General features: G+C 33.5%; 1 non-coding gene across 1 annotated transcript; it reads left to right on the top strand.

Annotated features, from left to right (window-relative positions):
- Positions 1 to 17,156: 17,156 nt before the first annotated feature.
- On the top strand, positions 17,157 to 17,264 carry LOC130456599 (U6 spliceosomal RNA). Its single transcript, XR_008915670.1, has one exon. It is a non-coding gene; the product is annotated as a U6 spliceosomal RNA (small nuclear RNA).
- The last annotated feature ends 1,076 nt before the right edge of the window (positions 17,265 to 18,340 follow it).

Below are 18,340 nucleotides of genomic sequence, written 5' to 3'. Positions count from 1 at the left end.
TATTTTTCAGACAATGGACTAAATATAAAAATAATGATGATGATGATGATGATGATGATGATAACTAAAATTATTATAGTAAATATAATGTCCCAGGCAATATACCAATTGCTTTCTTAAGTATTATCTATCTTAATCCTCATCTCAACTCTGTAAAACAAGCATTTTATTATCCTCATTTTATAGATGAAAAACTTGAGAGTTTAAATAATTTCCTCAGGGTCAGATAGCAGACTGATGTCTGATGTCACATTTGGACTCTGGCCTTCCTGACCATGTGAAAGACACTGAATCTACTCTACCACTTACTTATAAATCTAAGATTTCTCCTTTTTTGTTCCCCATAAACTTTGTTTCTAATTCTTTCTTCAATTATGAAGTATTTTCCACTATTTGGACATATTTTATTTTTCCTAGTAGACTTAAGCTCTTCAAAGTTTAAAAACTATATTCTTTTCATCATCAAATAGTGCCTTTTGGCTCTGAATTTACTGTTCCCAAACTCACTCAGTTGAGAGATGAGTGGTATCTTCATATTCCTTTAGAGTCTTAGGGCAATGTTGACAAGTTGGGAGAGTAAGATTATGTGAGTTATATAGTTCATGAGTATCAGGCAATATGAATTATTTATCCAGACTTTTTCAATTTCTAGAAACATCCATTTACTTAGGTGATATATTAAGAACAGTTATTACAAATGTCTCCTTAAAAGGCCATTGCAAAATTTCCAAGTGCATACATAGTCCTGGGGAAAGTGAGCTCAAGCTTGAATCCTTTTTTTCAAACAAGATCCTCAAAATATTCTCCTTAGGTATCCTGGAGTTTTGTTTTATTTTCCCTCCTTGGCTTTTCATAGAACATTGAATCTTTATCCAATTTGTTTTTGGCATAAAGAGACACTGCTACCAAATGTTTCAGGGACCCTAATATAATGGGGAGGGGAATAATATAATGTTTCATATCCCTTGCTTTTATCCCTTTATTCCATGCCTAATTTGAATTCTGCAACCCATTCCAAGTTTTCTCTTCAGAGGTTTGGCTGAAGTGCTCTATCCTAGCAAGTTATTTGCTAGCATGTCTAGGTCAAATAAATCAATTATTTTATTTATGTTCAGAAGCATATGACCATCCCTTCAATTTATCTTGTGAGACATACTTTGTGATAGTGAAAATTCAATATGTATTATTTGAAAAATGTATAGTCTATTAGATTTAATTCAATTCTTAAAATTAAATGACATTTAATACTTTATAAAAATAATGGACTGAATAGAGTAGGTGATTGTTAAATACTTGTTTAATTGAACTAGAAAGAAATACAATAAGATCTAAGAATTATTAGATGGAGTCAAATATTTGTTTCCTAAATCCCTTTAGGGATTTTATGTCTGTAAAATGGGCATCATAATAGTTCACTATGTTGTTAAGTTAAAAATTGTAAACCATAGAATGTCTCTATAAAGTACATTGCTAGAACTTCCTGGAAGTGAGGATGACAAAAAGCTCAATATTATGGCCTCTTAGAGAGGGAAATAGAGGGAACATAAATAGAAATGGAAAATAAACCAATTATGGTGATCTGTCAATCTGTAGCTCATCGCATATACTACTAGAGTTAATGGCCATGTGTTCTAAAGTTATTTTTAATGAGCTTTTCATATCTTTTATGTCATGGTTTGAATTAGGAGGTCTTTAATTTCTTCTGCTAATGTCATCTGTGTAAATACTGAGATCCAACAAGGGTCCTTTTTCCTCTAGTATTTGAAAAACTATAATATTATTTGTATGCAATTAAGTTTTATAATTGAAAAGGACCTTGCAGATCATAGTCTAATTCCTTCATTTTACAAATTAAGAAACTGAGACACAGAAAGGAAAAGCAAATATGCTGAGGTCACAAAAAATTAATAGAAGAGCTAAGATTTAAATTAAGAGTTTTGGAGCCTCTATTCTAGCCTATTCTCTTTTTTACTGCATTTATAAGGTAAAAATGTTTTAGATTTCATCCTTTGATGGGAAAAAGTATATATTTGGGCAATCTTACATAGATCTTATAAGAACAGATATAGTTTCCCTATGAACTATTCTTATACCTTTCTAGTTGCAAAGGCTTCCAGGATATAACACAACTATCTTCTGCTCCCACAGCTAAGACAGTTAAGACAGTTACTAGGCTTCAGATACCCTAGGATACAGCAAGAGCTGACAAAGTCTAGGACTTTGAAAATACAGCCTATTTTTAGGTAGGCTTTGGGGGCCTGAAAGACCCTGTTAATATTTCCCCAGAGTCCAGGCTGCAGACCACATCAGCAATTCTTCCTACAAGGCTAGGCAGCCTGTGTGACATAGGAATACCCCCTACCCTTAGTGTTGGCAATATGTAGTATAGAGAATGTATGGTCAGAGCCTCAAGGAAATGCTAAATTTTCTAATCTCTTTTCTTCAGCAACTTTTCCTGTGCACTGATTCTTTACCTGAATTCATTCTTCAGATAATGACTATATTACTCCTACATTCTCTTCCCAAAGAATACTCAACTAACAATGAAACAACCCTCCCATTATGAAACCTAGCTCCCTGTTCCTTCATTTTCATCCACCTGCGGTGTACCCCCTTAGGATTTTTTTTTTATTTCAGCTGGACCTGCCCTCTTCCACTGTGCCTAATGGAATGCTTGCTAAATAGTTAACATTTTTACTTTTAGACTTGCTCTTTAACCTCTTTAGGCCCTGAGACAATATATGATACTGACTCCTTGGGCATCTTTTCCAATACTGGCTACCTCTTTGCTTATTCCCCTTTTCCCCAATTCATTGGTTCAGACTGAAAGGGGTTCCCCATTGCCACTTTTGTATTCTCATCTTACTGCCATCATTCAGGAAACTCCTCCTTTGAGAATAATACTTCAATACTAAATCCAGAATTTAATGGTGTAAAGGTTAAAATTAAATCTCAATAATAAAAATATTATATTTTAAGGGATTTATTCATGATTAATAGAAATCAAGTAATAAAGAGAAAGCAAAATAAAGACCACGTACCTATGGCTGATCAGCCAGTTCAAATGCCTGCCTTACCAACACCAAGCTCAAGACTGGAAGTATAGAGCACAAAGTAGGACAGTTAACTCAATTTATCCCCTGTTTATATTGGAAGTGCAGAATGATAGAAAGTCAGTGGGCTCCTGGAAAATGTAGTTCTTTTTTAGGGTAACAGATTTTCAGTTATACAATGGTCATCATCTATTATCTGCAAGATATCATTCTTTTAAAAAATATTTATTTTGTTTCCAATTACATATAACCAAATTTATCATTTATAAACATTGAGATCCAAATTTCCTTTCTTTCTCTACCCTCCACAGTCACTTCAAAGGCAAACAATGTGATAAAGGTTATACCTGTGTAGTCATGCAAAAGATATTCTATATTAATCATTTTGTGAAAGTAAACACAAACAAAAAAAATCAAGAAAAATAAAGTAAAAATGTGAGCTTCAATCTATATTCAGATACCATAAGTTGTCCCCTTGATCCCCCCAGAGGCCAAAAGTATTTTTTATCATGAGTTTGGTATATGTATATAATTTTGCCTTGCTCTATTCTCTGGAGAAATACATGTTAGTATTGAAATAATACATATTCTTCCATATTTAATATTATTTTGGTATGGCTGATTTGTATCTTAATTATTTCATGTGGGCCTCTCACATTTTTTTTCTTATTAATATGCTGTGGCAGCTAATAGAAATCTTTAACTAGAGTCAGGAGGCCCTGGGTTCAAATGTAGCCTCAAATACTTCCTAGCTGTGTGACCTGGGTAAGTTACATTACCCCAATTTCCTAGTCCTTACCACTCTTCTGCCTTGAAACCAACATTTAATATCAACTTTAAGACAATAAATAAGGATTTAACAAAAGATGTTCTTCATTTCTTATAGCACACTAGTATTTTATCACAATAATATGGCACAACTTATTTTGGCATTGTCTAATGAAAGGATATCTCCTCAATTTCCAATTCTTTGCTACCACAAAGAAAGCTGTGATTAATATTTTTGAACATATAGTTGCTTTTTTTCTTTTACCCTGAACACCTTAAGATATAAACCAAATAGTGGCATTGATGTGTCAAAGGGAATAGAGGGTTTCATAACTCTTTGATCATAACTCTAGATTCTTCCCCAAAATGGTTGGTTCATTACACAGTTCTAACAACTGTATTCATTTTTCCACATCCCCTTAAATATTTGTCATTTTGACTTTGATCATTTTATTCAATCTGATAGTTGTGAGATGATACTTCATGAGCTGTTTTTGATTTGCATTTCTCTAACCAATTAGGATGTAGGGCATTTTTCTCCATATCATTATATATAACTTTCATTTCTTCATTGAAGCTCTCTATTCATATTATTTAACCATTCATTAATTGGGCAATGAATCATAATCATATAAATTTAAAGAACATTCCTCTTTATATTTTAACTATAACACCTCTACACAAGAAATTATCTTTAAATTTTCCCCCAACTTTTTTCTTCCCTTCTACTCTTGACTACATTTCTTCTATTTATACATTTTCAAAAATTAATATATTCAGAATAATCAATTCATAAATCCTTCTCCTCTCCATAAATCTAAGAGGTGATACCTTCCCTGCACATCTAATTAGCTTATCATATTTCCCTTTCTGTCTAGGTCATGTATCCATTTTGATCTTATCTTGTAAATGGTGCAGGATATTAAGATATTAGTCTATACCTAGTTTCTGCCTGATTGTTTTTCAATTTTCCTAACTTTTTAAATAAATAATGAATTATTTATATTAAAAACCTTGGTCTTTACTTTTGTCTTACACAAGAATACTATAAGTCTTCACTAGTGATTTTTAAAAATTTCTTATCCAGAACCAGATAGTTTTGATAATTACTGTTTTATAAGATAGTTTAAAATATAATACTGCTATATATCCTTTTAAATTTTTACCATTAATTCTTTTGATATACTTGACATTTCATTCTTTCAAATAAATTTTATTATTTTTTCTTTTAAAAATAAGTGTTTGGTCTTTTAATTGGAATTATATAACTAAATTATTTTAAGTAATGATATCATTTTAATTATATTATATGGGAACTTCCCACCATGAACAATTATAATTTCCCCAATTATTTAAATATTAATTCAATTGTTCAAAAATATTTTATCCTTATGTATTGGCTAGACACATTTTGACAAATATTCTCTCAGGTTTTTGTTTTGTCTATATTTATTTTATATACATTTTCTATTACTATTTCTTCTTGTGGGACTTTGTTCATGCTATTTAGAACTTCTAATCATTTATATTTTTGTTCTTATCCTGCTTTTTCCTAAAATTATTGATAGCAAAGCCTGGGTTTTTCATGTCTTATACTTTGAATTTGCTGTGCAGGTAACAATCATTTGGCATTTATTTTGAGTTTAAGCTTTAAATTTAGCCTTCCAAGTAAAATAGAATTATGTGACTTTAGAGCATTTCAGTATTTGGAACTTTGCACAGGTCTAGATCACCTTACAGTTCTGGAAAGCTGTAGAACACTTGTTAATATTTATATGTAATTTGTGTGATTGGAATTACAGTCTTCAAGCTTGAAAATAAAGACATCTGTTGGACCAAAGAAAGAACCAAACAAACTAATATTCTACTTCAATCCATGGTTTTTCATGAATATCATTTGCAAAAGCTAGTTTTATTATTTATTCTTTTATTCATGTTGCTAGGATTGCTAATGAAATTTTAAATTATATTGGTGTTAATGTGAATACATCACTCCGGATCTTAAAAGGAAGGTTTCTAACTTATCCCCATTACTAATAATGTTGGTAATCATTTTATTTATTTATTTGTTTGTTTTTGATAATTTTATTTAATTAGTCAATTTAGTACATTACTCCATGGTTCCATAAATCATATTCTTGCCCTCACCTCCCCCACCCCTTCCTGTAGTCTACTCTCAATTCCACTGTGTTTTACATGTGTCCTTGATCAGAGCCTGTTGTTTCCATATTGTTGATCTTTGCACTACGATGATCATTTAGAGTCTACATCCCCAATCATATCCATAGTCTACAAACCCAATTATATCCCTCTTGGCCCATGTAATCAAGCAGTTGTTTTCCTTCTGTGTTTCTAATTCCACAGTTTTTTCCTTTGAATGTGGATAGTGTTCTTTCTCATGAATGCCTCTGAGTTGTTCAGGATCACTGCATTGCAATAATGGAGGAGTCCATTACATTTTATTGTACCACAGTGTATCGGTCTCCATGTACAATGTTCTCTTGGTTCTGCTCCTCTCACTCTGCATCAATTCCTGGAGGTCATTCCAGTTCACATGGAATTCCTCCAGGTTATTATCCCTTTGAGGACAGTAGAATTCCATTACAAACATATACCACAATTTGTTCAGTCATTCCTCAATTGGAGGGCATCCCCTCATTTTCCAATTTTTTGCCACCACAAAGACCACAGCTATGCATATTTTTGTACAAGTCTTTTTCCTTATTATCTCTTTGGGGTATAAACCCAGCAGTGCTATGGCTGGATAAAAGGGCAGATAATTTTTACCACATTTTGGGCATAGTTCCAAATTGCCCTCCAGAATGATGGGACCAATTCAGTGAACTTTAGACTATTCCACCCTACTTAGTCTAACAACAACAGGAATGTCTACACCCATATTGAAGGGTTAAGTATTTAGGAGGATAGCCTATGACAGACACGTGTAAGCAAATGACAAATCAGAAACAACTGACAGACCCCTGGGCTGTCCTAAGTCAAGCTTAAGCTACCATTGGTATATGTGAGATGCAGGGAAATGATGTAAAACTGTCTATATGGAGAGGCAGAGTTAAGATAGCGGCCTAGAAGGAGCAGAAGTTCAGACCTCTGAATATCCTTCCTTACTGATCACAAAATGAATGCTCCTAGGGGACTGAAAATCAAACTTAACAACAAGACAGAGCCAAGGAACCCTCCTGCTGGACTTAATTCAAAAGGTATGCCTCCCAAAAAGCTAGAATCTGAGAAAACTCGGGTTTAAGGGGAAGACAGAAGGAACGTTCCAGGACCCATCCCCCCTCCCACCCAGAGAGCTGAGACTCCAGCGGCAGTTGGAACTTCTGGGTGGGCAAAGGTGCTGGTATGGAGGGTGTACCTTGCAGGCAGGGCTGTGCCAAGTTCAGAGCGTCCAACCCAGATGGTGGGGAAGGAGCTAGAGAGGGAGCATAGACCTGGCAGTCTGGCCAGAGCTGTGGAGATACTCCATATTTACTCCAGCCTTCCAAGAGGTTTTGGACTCAGAGCACACCCAGCCCAACGAAGATAAACTTAATCCCATCAAAAGTCTTCAGAACTCATGGAAGCCCAGGCTGCACACCCATCTTCATTGACTGCTGGACTTTAATCCAATGAAAAGTCCCCAAAGGCCAGGGAAGCTTAAACCCCCAAAAGCTCTCCAACAGAGACTACACCGAGAGATCTTCTGTTAAAGCTCCAAGAGGGGAGACTGAGAGAAGCCACCAAAACCAAAAAAATGAGAGGAGCAAGAGCACAGACAAATACAGGGAGTAAATACGGGGTAAATATGAGCAAACAACAGAACAAGAAGAAAGAAATCACAATAGACAGCTTCTATTCAGCAAACATAACAAAGGGGGAGAGATCAGCAAATGATAAATCAGAAATCCCAGTGAATTGGATACAGGCTGTGGAAGAACTAAAAACACAATTAAGAGAGGATGAAGACAATTGGAAAAAATAACTTAAAAATTAAAATAAGTCATCTTGAAACAGAGGCACTTGAACTAACATGAGAAAAGAATGTCTTGAAAGGCAAAATCAACCAGCTGGAAAATGAGGCAAAGGAGATGAAAGATGAGGCAAAGGTGATGAAAGATGAGGTAAAGAAGATGAAAGATGACCTTCAAAGAAAATCAGACCAGAAGGAAAAGGATGACCAAAAAGCCAGAGAGAGCCTTTCCTAAAAACCATCAGAAAACATCATGTGCAATGGGGATAAACTAGATGCATTCCCAATAAGATCAGGAGTTAAACAGGGGTGTCCATTATCACCTGTATTATTACATTGAACTAGAAATACTAGCAGTAGCAATTAGAGAAGAAAAGGGAATTGAAATAATTAAAATTGGCAATACAGAAACATAGCTATCACTCTTTGCAGACAATATGATGGTCTACTTGAAGATTACTGGAAAATCAACTAAAAAAAACTAGTGGAAATAATCAACAACTTTAGCAAAGTTGCAGGATACACAATAAACCCCCATAAATCATCAACATTTCTATATATCTCCAACACATCTCAGCACCAAGAATTAGAAAGAGAAAATTCCATTTAAAATCACCCTACACAATATCAAATACTTAGGAATCAACTGCCAAGACAAACACAGGAACTATATGAACACAACTACAAAACACTTTCCACAAAATTAAAACTAGATCTAAACAATTGGAAAAAAATTGATTGCGCATGGGTAGGATGAGCTAGCATAATAAAAATGACCATCCTACCCAAACTTATTTACTTATTTAGTGTCATACCCATTGAAATACCCAAAACGTTTTTTACTGAATTAGAATAAAACATAATAAGGTTCATTTGGAAGAACAAAAGATCAAGGATATCCAGGTAAATAATGAAAAAAAAAAAACCTCAAAGATATAAATTTTCCCCTGAGTATTGCTTTGGTTGAACCCCATAGATTTTGAAAGGAGGTCTCATCATTGTAATTTTCTTCAGTGAAATTCTTAATTGTTTTTATGATTTGTTCTTTAACTGATTTTGGAGAATCATATTATTTAATTGCCAATTAATTTTTGATTTGGCTCTCCATGTTCCCTTACTGATTATTATTTTAATACATTATGATCTGAAAAGGTTGCATTTATTATTTCTGCCTTTCTGCACTTGTTTGGAATGATTTTGTGCCCTAGTACATGGCCAATCTTTGTGAATGTACCATGTGCTGCTGAAAAGGTGTATTCCTTTTTGTCCATATTTATTTTTCTTCATATATCTATTAACTCTGATTTTTCTAGAATTTCATTTACATCTCTTACCTCTTTCTTATTTATTTTTTGATTTGATTTATCTAAATTTGATAGTGGTAGGTTCAAGTCTTCCACCAGTATAGTTTTACTATCTATTTCCTCCTTCAACTCCACTAGTTTCTCCTTTAGAAATTTGGATGCTATACCATTTTGTGCATACAAGTTGATTACTTATATTTCCTCATTGTCTATACTGCCTTTTATCAGGGTGTACTTACCTTCACCATACCTTTTAATCAGAACTGTTTTTACTTTGTCTTTGTCAGATATCATGATTTCAACTCCTGCCTTCTTTCTATCAGTTGACGGTCAATAGGTTTTTCTCCAACTTTTAATTCTAAGCTTGTGAGTGTCTACCGGCCTCAAGTGTGTTTCCTGTAGTCAACATATGGTAGGATTTTGGTTTCTAATCCACTCTCCTATTTGTTTTCATTTTATGAGTGAGTTCATCCCATTCATATTCCAACTTATCCACAGAAATTTGATATCCTCTCCTAGTTCTGTCCTTTCTTCTTTTGTTATATATGCTTTTAAACCTGTGGTTTACTCATAATCAGTCCCCCCTAATTCCTACCCTAAATTCATTTTCTTTTCTGCCCCCTTCCTTTTTGTTCCCTTCTTCTTATTTTTTGTGGGGGCTCTTAATATCCCCCCTATCTTTCCCTCCCTTTTTGTATTCCCTGCTCCCCTCACCCCCTTAGTTTTCACTTCTCACTTTCCCTGTATAGTAAGATAGAATTCAGTACCTCAATGGATCTAGATGCTCTTCCATCTCAGAACTGATTTCACTGAGAGTAAGTTTTAGGTATTACTTATTAGTACTCTCTTCCTCTCCTTATATTAGTATTCTCCCCCCCTTCCCATATATCTCTTTGTGTGACTAAGAGTATCCTATTTCTCTTATTTCTCCAAGTTCCTATTAGTGTCATCTTTGATTCCACCCTCCCTTTATCTTTTTGCATATAATCTCATACCACTTGTTACCCCAATCACTTCCTGTGAATTATTCTTCTAATTATTATAATATTGAATATAATTTTTGAGTTACAAATAACATTTCCTTATATATTAATATAAACAATTTGATCTTATTGAAGCCCTTAAAGAAGAAATTTTAAATAAAAAAAACATTTTCCCTGTTTTCCTCTCTTTCTTATTTAGCTTTTTATGTTTCTCTTGATTTTTGTGTTTGGATATCAAACTTTCCTCTTAGTTCTGTCCTTTCCTTTCCAAATACTTGTGAATCTTCTATTTTGTTGAATGCCCATACTTTCCCCTTGAAGTATATAGTCTTTTTTGATGGGAAGATGATCCTTGTTTGAAGAACCAATTTTCTTGCCTTTCTGAATACCAAGCCTTGCAGTCCTTTAGTGTGGAAGCTGCCCTATCTTGTCTAACCCTGATTGGTGCTCCTTGATATCTGAAGTCTCTCTTTTGGGTTTCTTATAAAATTGACAATTACATTCCTGGGAGTTGTCTTTTGAGGATTTAGTGTAGAGGATGTTTTATGAATTCTTTCAATGTTTTTTGCCCCCTTGTTCAAGAACATCAGTGCAATTTTCTTGGAAAATTTCTTGTAGTATGATGTCAAAATTTATATTTATTTTGGGGTTTTCTGGTAGAGCATTGGTTCTTAAATTGCCTCTTTGTTCAGTTTTCCTGATCTGTCATCTTCTCAGTGAGATATTTTATGTTTTCTTCTATTTTGTCAGACTTTTGACTTTGCTTTATTAATTCTTACTGTTTTGCAAGATCATTGGCTTCCAATTGACCAATTCTGGTCTTTAAAGCCTGGTTTTCTACAATTTTTTTTCCTTCTCAGTTCAGTCTATCCTACTTTTTGTGGCTTCCAGCAGTTTCTCCAATTGGAGTTCTTGTCCTTTAAACTGTTATTTTCTTTTTGAACTATTTCCTACTTTTTTTGCCAGTAAGCTTCCATCATTTTGGTAATCTACAATTTAAATTCTTCAAGAGCTTGTGGCCAATTTCTATTTTTTGGAATGTTTTGGGGGCATTTATTTGTATTTCCTCTCCTGCTATTTCCTCTGTAGCCTGGACTTTTCCTTCATAAAAATTTTCCAGGGTCAACCCCTTCTTGTTTATCTTGTTTATGGGAAGTTGTTACTGGGCAATGTTTGCCATCTCTATGTTTTTTTTTTTTATGGAGGTTTTTCCTTTCCTTTCCAGTCAGAAATCTGAGTGAGGAGGGCAGGCTCTCTGGGTATAGAGCTAAGGAGCAAGGATTTTGCCTAAGGTGAGTCCTCAAATCTCTGCACCTTCTGAAGTTTTCTGCCCTTCTCTGTGCTATCTCCCTGCAGGCACCCATGGTCTGCACTCTTTGCCTGTTGGGGTTTCAGGTTTTGCTGCTCTTAGAGGTAGGTCTTTGGTTGTCTTAGTCAGCTTCCAAGGACCTAGAGGTGTTCTTCACTCACTCTAGAGGTGCCCCTCACTCACTCACTGATTCTAGCACATGCTTACTCTGACTCTGGATCCAAAGGTGGGGTGGGGGAGGGTAGATCAGCTCCTGTTTTGGTGGAAACTTTTTCACCCCCTTATGGTGTGGAAATGCCCAAATCCCACATACCTCCAATGCTGTATCCTAATGTAGAGTCCCTTCATTCATATGAATTTGTTATTTTTGACCTTTTGAGGTAGGTGCTGATGTGAGGAAGCATCCTGCATCTAGACTGCCACCATGTTTACCTGGAAGTTGGTAATGATTTTAGATATGTGCCTTTTATCATTCTAAGAAAAAATTCAATTATATCTATTTTGTTTTTTCTTCCTTAATTTATATAATTTAATTTTTGTAAATTCTGTTGTTGATGTATTCAGTTATATTAAAAAATTTCCTTCTATTGAACAAACTCTGCATACCTGGTATAAATCCTATTTGGTCATAATATATAATCTTTGTGATACATTATTGTAGCCTCATGTCTAATAATTTATTTAGGATTTTTATATCTCTATACATTAGTGAAATTGGCCTATAATTTTCTCTTTTTTTCCTCTTCCTAGATTAGGTAAAAATACCACTTTTATTTCATTAGAGGGTTTTGTCGGTCTCTTTCTTTACAGATGATTCTAAATAATTTATTTAATATTAGACACAGTCTTTAAATTTGTAGTAGTACTCAGTTTGAAATCAATCTGTTATTTATGTTTTATTCTAAGTAATTTAATTCATGGCTCATTCAATTATTTTTCTAATGTAGTGTTCTTTAGATATTCTATATACTTTTTTGTTCCTCTAGTCATTTTATATTTTTATATGTTTTATTCCACTTCACTTAAATATTTAAATTCTTTGACATATAATTGGGCTAAATAACTACTAGTTATTGCCTTGATTTCATCTTCATTATTGGTAAATTAAACTCTTTCCTTTTTATGAAAAAATGATTTTTTCATATAATATGAACATCTTTAACTTCTTCATCTGAAAACTTTCTGTTTATATAATTTGACCTTTTATAAATTGGAGAATGATTTATATTTTCATATTGAATTCGTGTGCTTCCCCCCATCCCCTGCTTGCCCACCCCAATTTGGAAAATTCTGTGATATGAAGAGTCCCTCACTTCATTGGATTTGGTGCTTCTTTTACCAATTGACCTATTGTATTTCATAATATATAAATGTCATCAAAATTTTTTGTGCCTCCTTTACCAAGTTATTGACTCTTTTTTCATGATTTTCCTGTATCATTCATTGTTCTTCTCCCAATTTTATTCTATCTCTCTTATTTGATTTTTAAAATAGTTTGAGTTCCTTCATTACTTCTTTTTTGCTTGAGAAAAGTTCTATTTTTTGGAGGCTTTGGATTAACAGTGCTGACTTTTTTGTCTCCTCAGTTGGTGTTCTGGTGTTTCACAAAAATGAATTTCTATGTTGAGTTTCTTCTTTAGTTTGCTCATTTTCTACCCCTTTTCTTTTCATATTTGACTGAGAACACCAGAAGTTTTTGCTAATGATTCAGCTGAGCCCCAGGACTGTTGCCATGGTGGGGTTGTCTTGGTGTGTTTATTTGCTCTACTACCAACCCACTGAACTACATCTTTTGTGCAGGCCTTTTAAGTTGTTAAAGGTTAAAAATTATTTCACTGCATCTTTTTGTGGGTTCTGTTGCTCTAGCATTTTTGAGGCATTATAGTTATTTTTAACACTAATTTGGAAATGATTAGCTGAGTCTCTGCAACTTCTCTATTATTTTAGCTCTGTTCAGCTTACTACTTTCATAATCTATCTGTCTTTCTCTGGTATGTCTACTTCCTTTTTGCCTCTTAGAAAGTGAACCATTTAAATTCTAAAATTTTTTCAAATTCCTTGGTTCATCTCCCATCACCACTCATGACTTGAAAAGTGCTAACATTGGTTTACTCTTATTTTTCATGTTCCTTATTTCTACTCAACTGCAAAGTGAAGGAAGTCATGAAATTCTCTTGACTATATCCATTATAAATCATATTATATAATTTTAAATGATTTATCACTGCATAAGGCAATTTTTCTTTTATTTAAATAATTTTATATCTCTGCAGCTATAGAATCTAGCCCCAAACTTCTCCCCTGACCACCACACACACTTTATGTGTGAGTTCAAATGCTTGTTATAAATGACTTGAAGACTAGGTAGACCCTTGAAGATATTTGTTTTGGTTTGTCTATATATAATGCAACAATACAATAACTCATATCTGCCTTGAAAAAACTCTCACAACCCATTCTTTGGTTAACAAATTGGATCTCCAATGCAAGACTGCTTCTTCCACTGACAATCAGTTGAGGTTAATTCATCAGCCAGACTTGATTACCTTTTAAAAACCTATTATATACTATGAATATATAGTGGGGGGAAAAGCCTGAAACCAAAATCACACTTTCTTTCACCATTCTAGTTCCAGAATAAAGTAAACTTACACAAGAAATAGAGATTACCAAAATTCACCAACTAGTTTCAATTCTGGGTATTATAGACAAAGAAAGAGATACTCACTGCTCTGTTGATTGTAGGATAAATCTTTTTTTGCTGGATTGATTCAACCTTGGGATGGGTCATGTAGGTTATTGTTCAGAACTGCTTTGGCTCAGTGGGTTTGACTTCTGTGGCTACAATGGACTCTGCTATAAATTGATAATGTGGACCTCTTGTGACTCTTTTGATCATCACAATGTTATTTCCTCTTTTATACTTATTCACCAGGAATCATATAAGAAGAAACAAAACAGAGATAGAAGAAAAAAAGAGCAATTGATTGAGCCACACAGGAACCAGGAAGGAGAGAAGCTTCCCCGTCCAGAGCTTAAAAAAGCACGTTTTCCTTCTCACTCTAAAGGCTTGTGGATGGAAGAAAGGAGGAAAAGGGAAAAGGGGTAAAAGCAAAAATGGTAAAAGGGGGAAGTTGGAGGTAGAAGAGGAAGTAGAGAAACAAGAGAAGTCTTCCACTGAATGCTTTGTATGCACACTCAGTAATTGTGATGATGATAGCATTTACATAGTGCTTTAAAGTTTTCAAAGTGTTTTACAAATATTATATCATATTTAACCAAAACACATCTATCACACATTATGTTATATTCATAGGGAGGAAAAAAAAGAAACAAAAAGAAAAATCTATGACTGATGGACCAATTTCTCAAATATTTGATTTTTCAAGACAAGCATTTATAAAAGAAACCAACACATAATATGATATGACATATGATAAATACCATTATATAAAGGTATGTTCATATACACACACACAAAGACTGACAAAGCAAATGATCAATTCAAACATTGGTCATTTTAGAAAATATATACCTCATTCTATTCCTCTAATCACTATCTCCTTGTTGAGAGGTAGGAGTCATCATTCACTGATGATGTTTTGAAGTCCTGATTAATCCCTATATTTCCATATTCTGAAATGCCCCCACCTTGGTCACTGCATATGCTTACTTAATTTTGGATTAATTCATCCAAGTTTTCCCAAGTTGCCTTTAGTTTTTAAAATTCTGTATTTCTTGTACCATAATGGTATTTAATTAAAGTCTTTGGTCCTTCACCAATAAATGAGCTTCTGCTTTAATTCCAGCTTTTTATTACTAAATACCTCTTCTGAATCTATATTTCTGAGCCTCATATTTCTCAATCTAGTTCTGAAAAAAATAGCTGAATATGTTTTTGTATTACCGGATCCATTCTTCCTGTTATTGCCTGATTCCTACAAGATCTGAACCCTATTGGAAAGGAAGAGATATAAGTTTCATGTGGAACAAGACTTTAATAAATGATTTTTTTCTCCTTACTTTCTTGTTAAAGATGAATGAGATGCTCTAAAACCAAGCCTAGACATTCATCTATGTCTTAAATAAGTGTAATTATTATTGTTTTTGGAGGCAGAGTAGAATAGCAATCATTGAATAGAAAACCCACCTCAAGGTCAGGAAAAACTGGTTCCTGGTCCTGTCTGTGACACATTGTACCAAGCTGGACCTACACAAGTCAATACATATTTCAGTGTCTCAGGAAACTCTCTTAGCTTAGGTATTGAAGAAGAATACAGGTATGCCTTCTTACATGAAATAGCCTCATTGAGATTCCTTAATCCTTTGAAATCAAAGGTGTAACAAAAATATTGCTGTTTTTATGTTTCTATTGACTAAGTCTCCTACATTCATCAGATAACAGTAGAGCCTTCCAAATGAGAGAAAATCTTTTATTAGCTTTTCCTGTCATTTATGGGAACTAATTATGCCTCTCCAATGTAAATTTATTTAGGGTTTCCTTCTAGGACTTTCTATCACCTTTGTTGATAATCCTCATATAGAGAACTAGGATTGTTATTGTCATCAGCAACAAAAATAGCTATTAATAGTCCTAGTAAATATAAAACCTAGTTCAGATTACCTGCCTTCTTTAGGAGGAGAGAAGATTTGGAAAGAGGGGAAGAATACTGATTGCAAAATGTCAGAAAATGATAATCAATATTATGTGGCCATGTAAACTGGAAGAATTAAAAAAAAATAAAAAATAAAGCTTCCAAAGGATGCTTTAGTCAACCCATTATTAAACCAAATGACTTATATCCTAAAGACAGTTAAACACATGTTGAAATACAGAGATGAGATTAAGCAAATTCAAACTCACATCCATCATGTTCTGTTCCAAAAGATAAAATAAAATGAATGTGTAAATAAAGAAAATGCAAAATCTAATGAAGGTTTATGTCTCAAATAGTTCATGTTTTCATATGGCCAATAATAAAATAAAGCATATAATATAATCTGAAGGAAATAACATAAAAGATTATTCAAAATATTTTTTCAAATGAATTCCCATGAAGTTTTTCCAGAAGTACTTTGCCTTTCATTGGCTTAGCAATCTTTAAATGTTTTTTAGCTTCTTTAAAAAAGGCTTTGAAAATCCACAATGATGAATCTAAGAACGTCTTAGAGGTTGGTAATTGTATTTTCAAAATAGTTAAAGTTTCCCAGATCTTTGAAGAATCAGGAAAGTGACATTCACTCCATCTCAGTTGCTTAGTTTTGATCTGTTCCAGATTATATGGGAGTTGTGGCATTCAGGCCAGAGTTGAATCAAATGGCTTCTTGCCAATGATAACATAATAAGAAGCTTACTTCTATTGTGTTTCCAAATGGAGCCAAATTGAATGGCATTATTATACTGTTAGTAACACTACAAATTCCTCGAAAATTAAGTGTTCTTGTTTATTCAGGGACACAGTGCCAATTAGTGTATCTGCCTGATTTAAAATTTTAATTTGCTTACTCTGTGTTAATATTTTATGGTATTATAACTTATGTTGTTTATTGCATATCTGGAATTTCATTGCAACTGAATAACACCTGTAGATATTTTAATGATAGATTTAACATAAATACATTTTATTTTTTATAAATACATTTTAAATATAAAAATAAGAACACACTTTAGTGGCATTAGATTACTATGTCCTTATCACAATTCATCTTTTTAAAAATAATCATGGAAATATTTTCTTGATCTTTGGAAATTACTTTAAATAGATATAAGTGCTTGCTTTAGCAGCACATATACTAAAAATTGGAATGATACAGAGAAGATTAGCATGGCCCCTGTGCAAAGATTATATACAAATTTGGAATGCATTCTATGTTTTTGATTGACTTGCTTTTCAACTCAGAGGAATGAGGGGTGGCGTGAGGGTAAGGAAGGGAGACAACATGAATCATATAACTTCAGAACACTTATGTGGAAGTTTGTTATAAAAAATAAAAAGAAATATAAAGTCACAACTAAAATAAGTAGATGTAATAGTTTGGGAAACAGAAATGTCCTTAGAGCATCCTCTGAATGAATATATGACTTGTTTGGGTAAGCAGGGGGAATGCTACTGGGCTGGTAACTCACTTGACCATATCTCTTTAACTTTTATTAAACTTATTTCTTACAATATTCCTGAGGTAGATTGTACAAATATGACTATCATGACCTCTTTATTTCACAGATATGTAAACTGAGATTCCAATAGTTAGGAAAGAATTAGAAATTTATAGCTCAAAAGGATAGCAAGAACCATCAAACCCCACCCCTACATTTTTGCATATGATGAAACAGCGCAATCTGCCCAGAGTCATACAAAAATTACATATCAGAAGCAAAATTTAAATGCCTTTTTATTCCAAAGCCATGGCTTTTTTCCACTTTGCTTAGCTAGTAAGCTTTGATCTCTTCAGCTTAAGTCCAAGTGTTTTTTCCAACATTATCTTCACTCCAACAAGCAAGATGGTACAATGGATAGAATATTGTGCTCCACATCCCGAAAACTTAATTCAGATCTAATCTCACACATTTAATGGTTGTGTGGCTTTAGGAAAGTAACTAAATCTGTTTTCCTCAATTGATTTCCCTATAAAATGAGGATGACAGAATTTGTCTTGCAGAATAGAGGGGAAGATCAAATGAGATATTTGTAAAGCACTAAACACAGTGTGTGGATCATAGAAGGTTCTCTATAAATACTTATTCCTTTCTCATATTTCTTCTCTGATTCCATCTATGTAACTATTAGTGAATAGCTCCACAAAATTTTTCATATCTCCCCTTCTCCTATTTAATCCTATGAATACAATCATAGTTTACAACCCTATGTTTATCATCCCTTTCCTAGACTGCTATAGTTCCCTCTTAACCAGACTCTTTCCTTCTTATAATCAATTTTATAAATTGCTTGTTG

The sequence above is a fragment of the Monodelphis domestica genome, chromosome 1 (assembly GCF_027887165.1).
Source record: "Monodelphis domestica isolate mMonDom1 chromosome 1, mMonDom1.pri, whole genome shotgun sequence".
NCBI classification, from domain to species: domain Eukaryota; kingdom Metazoa; phylum Chordata; class Mammalia; order Didelphimorphia; family Didelphidae; genus Monodelphis; species Monodelphis domestica.
Note: the sequence above shows the minus strand (reverse complement) of the source record. Positions and strands in the feature narration are given on the sequence as shown.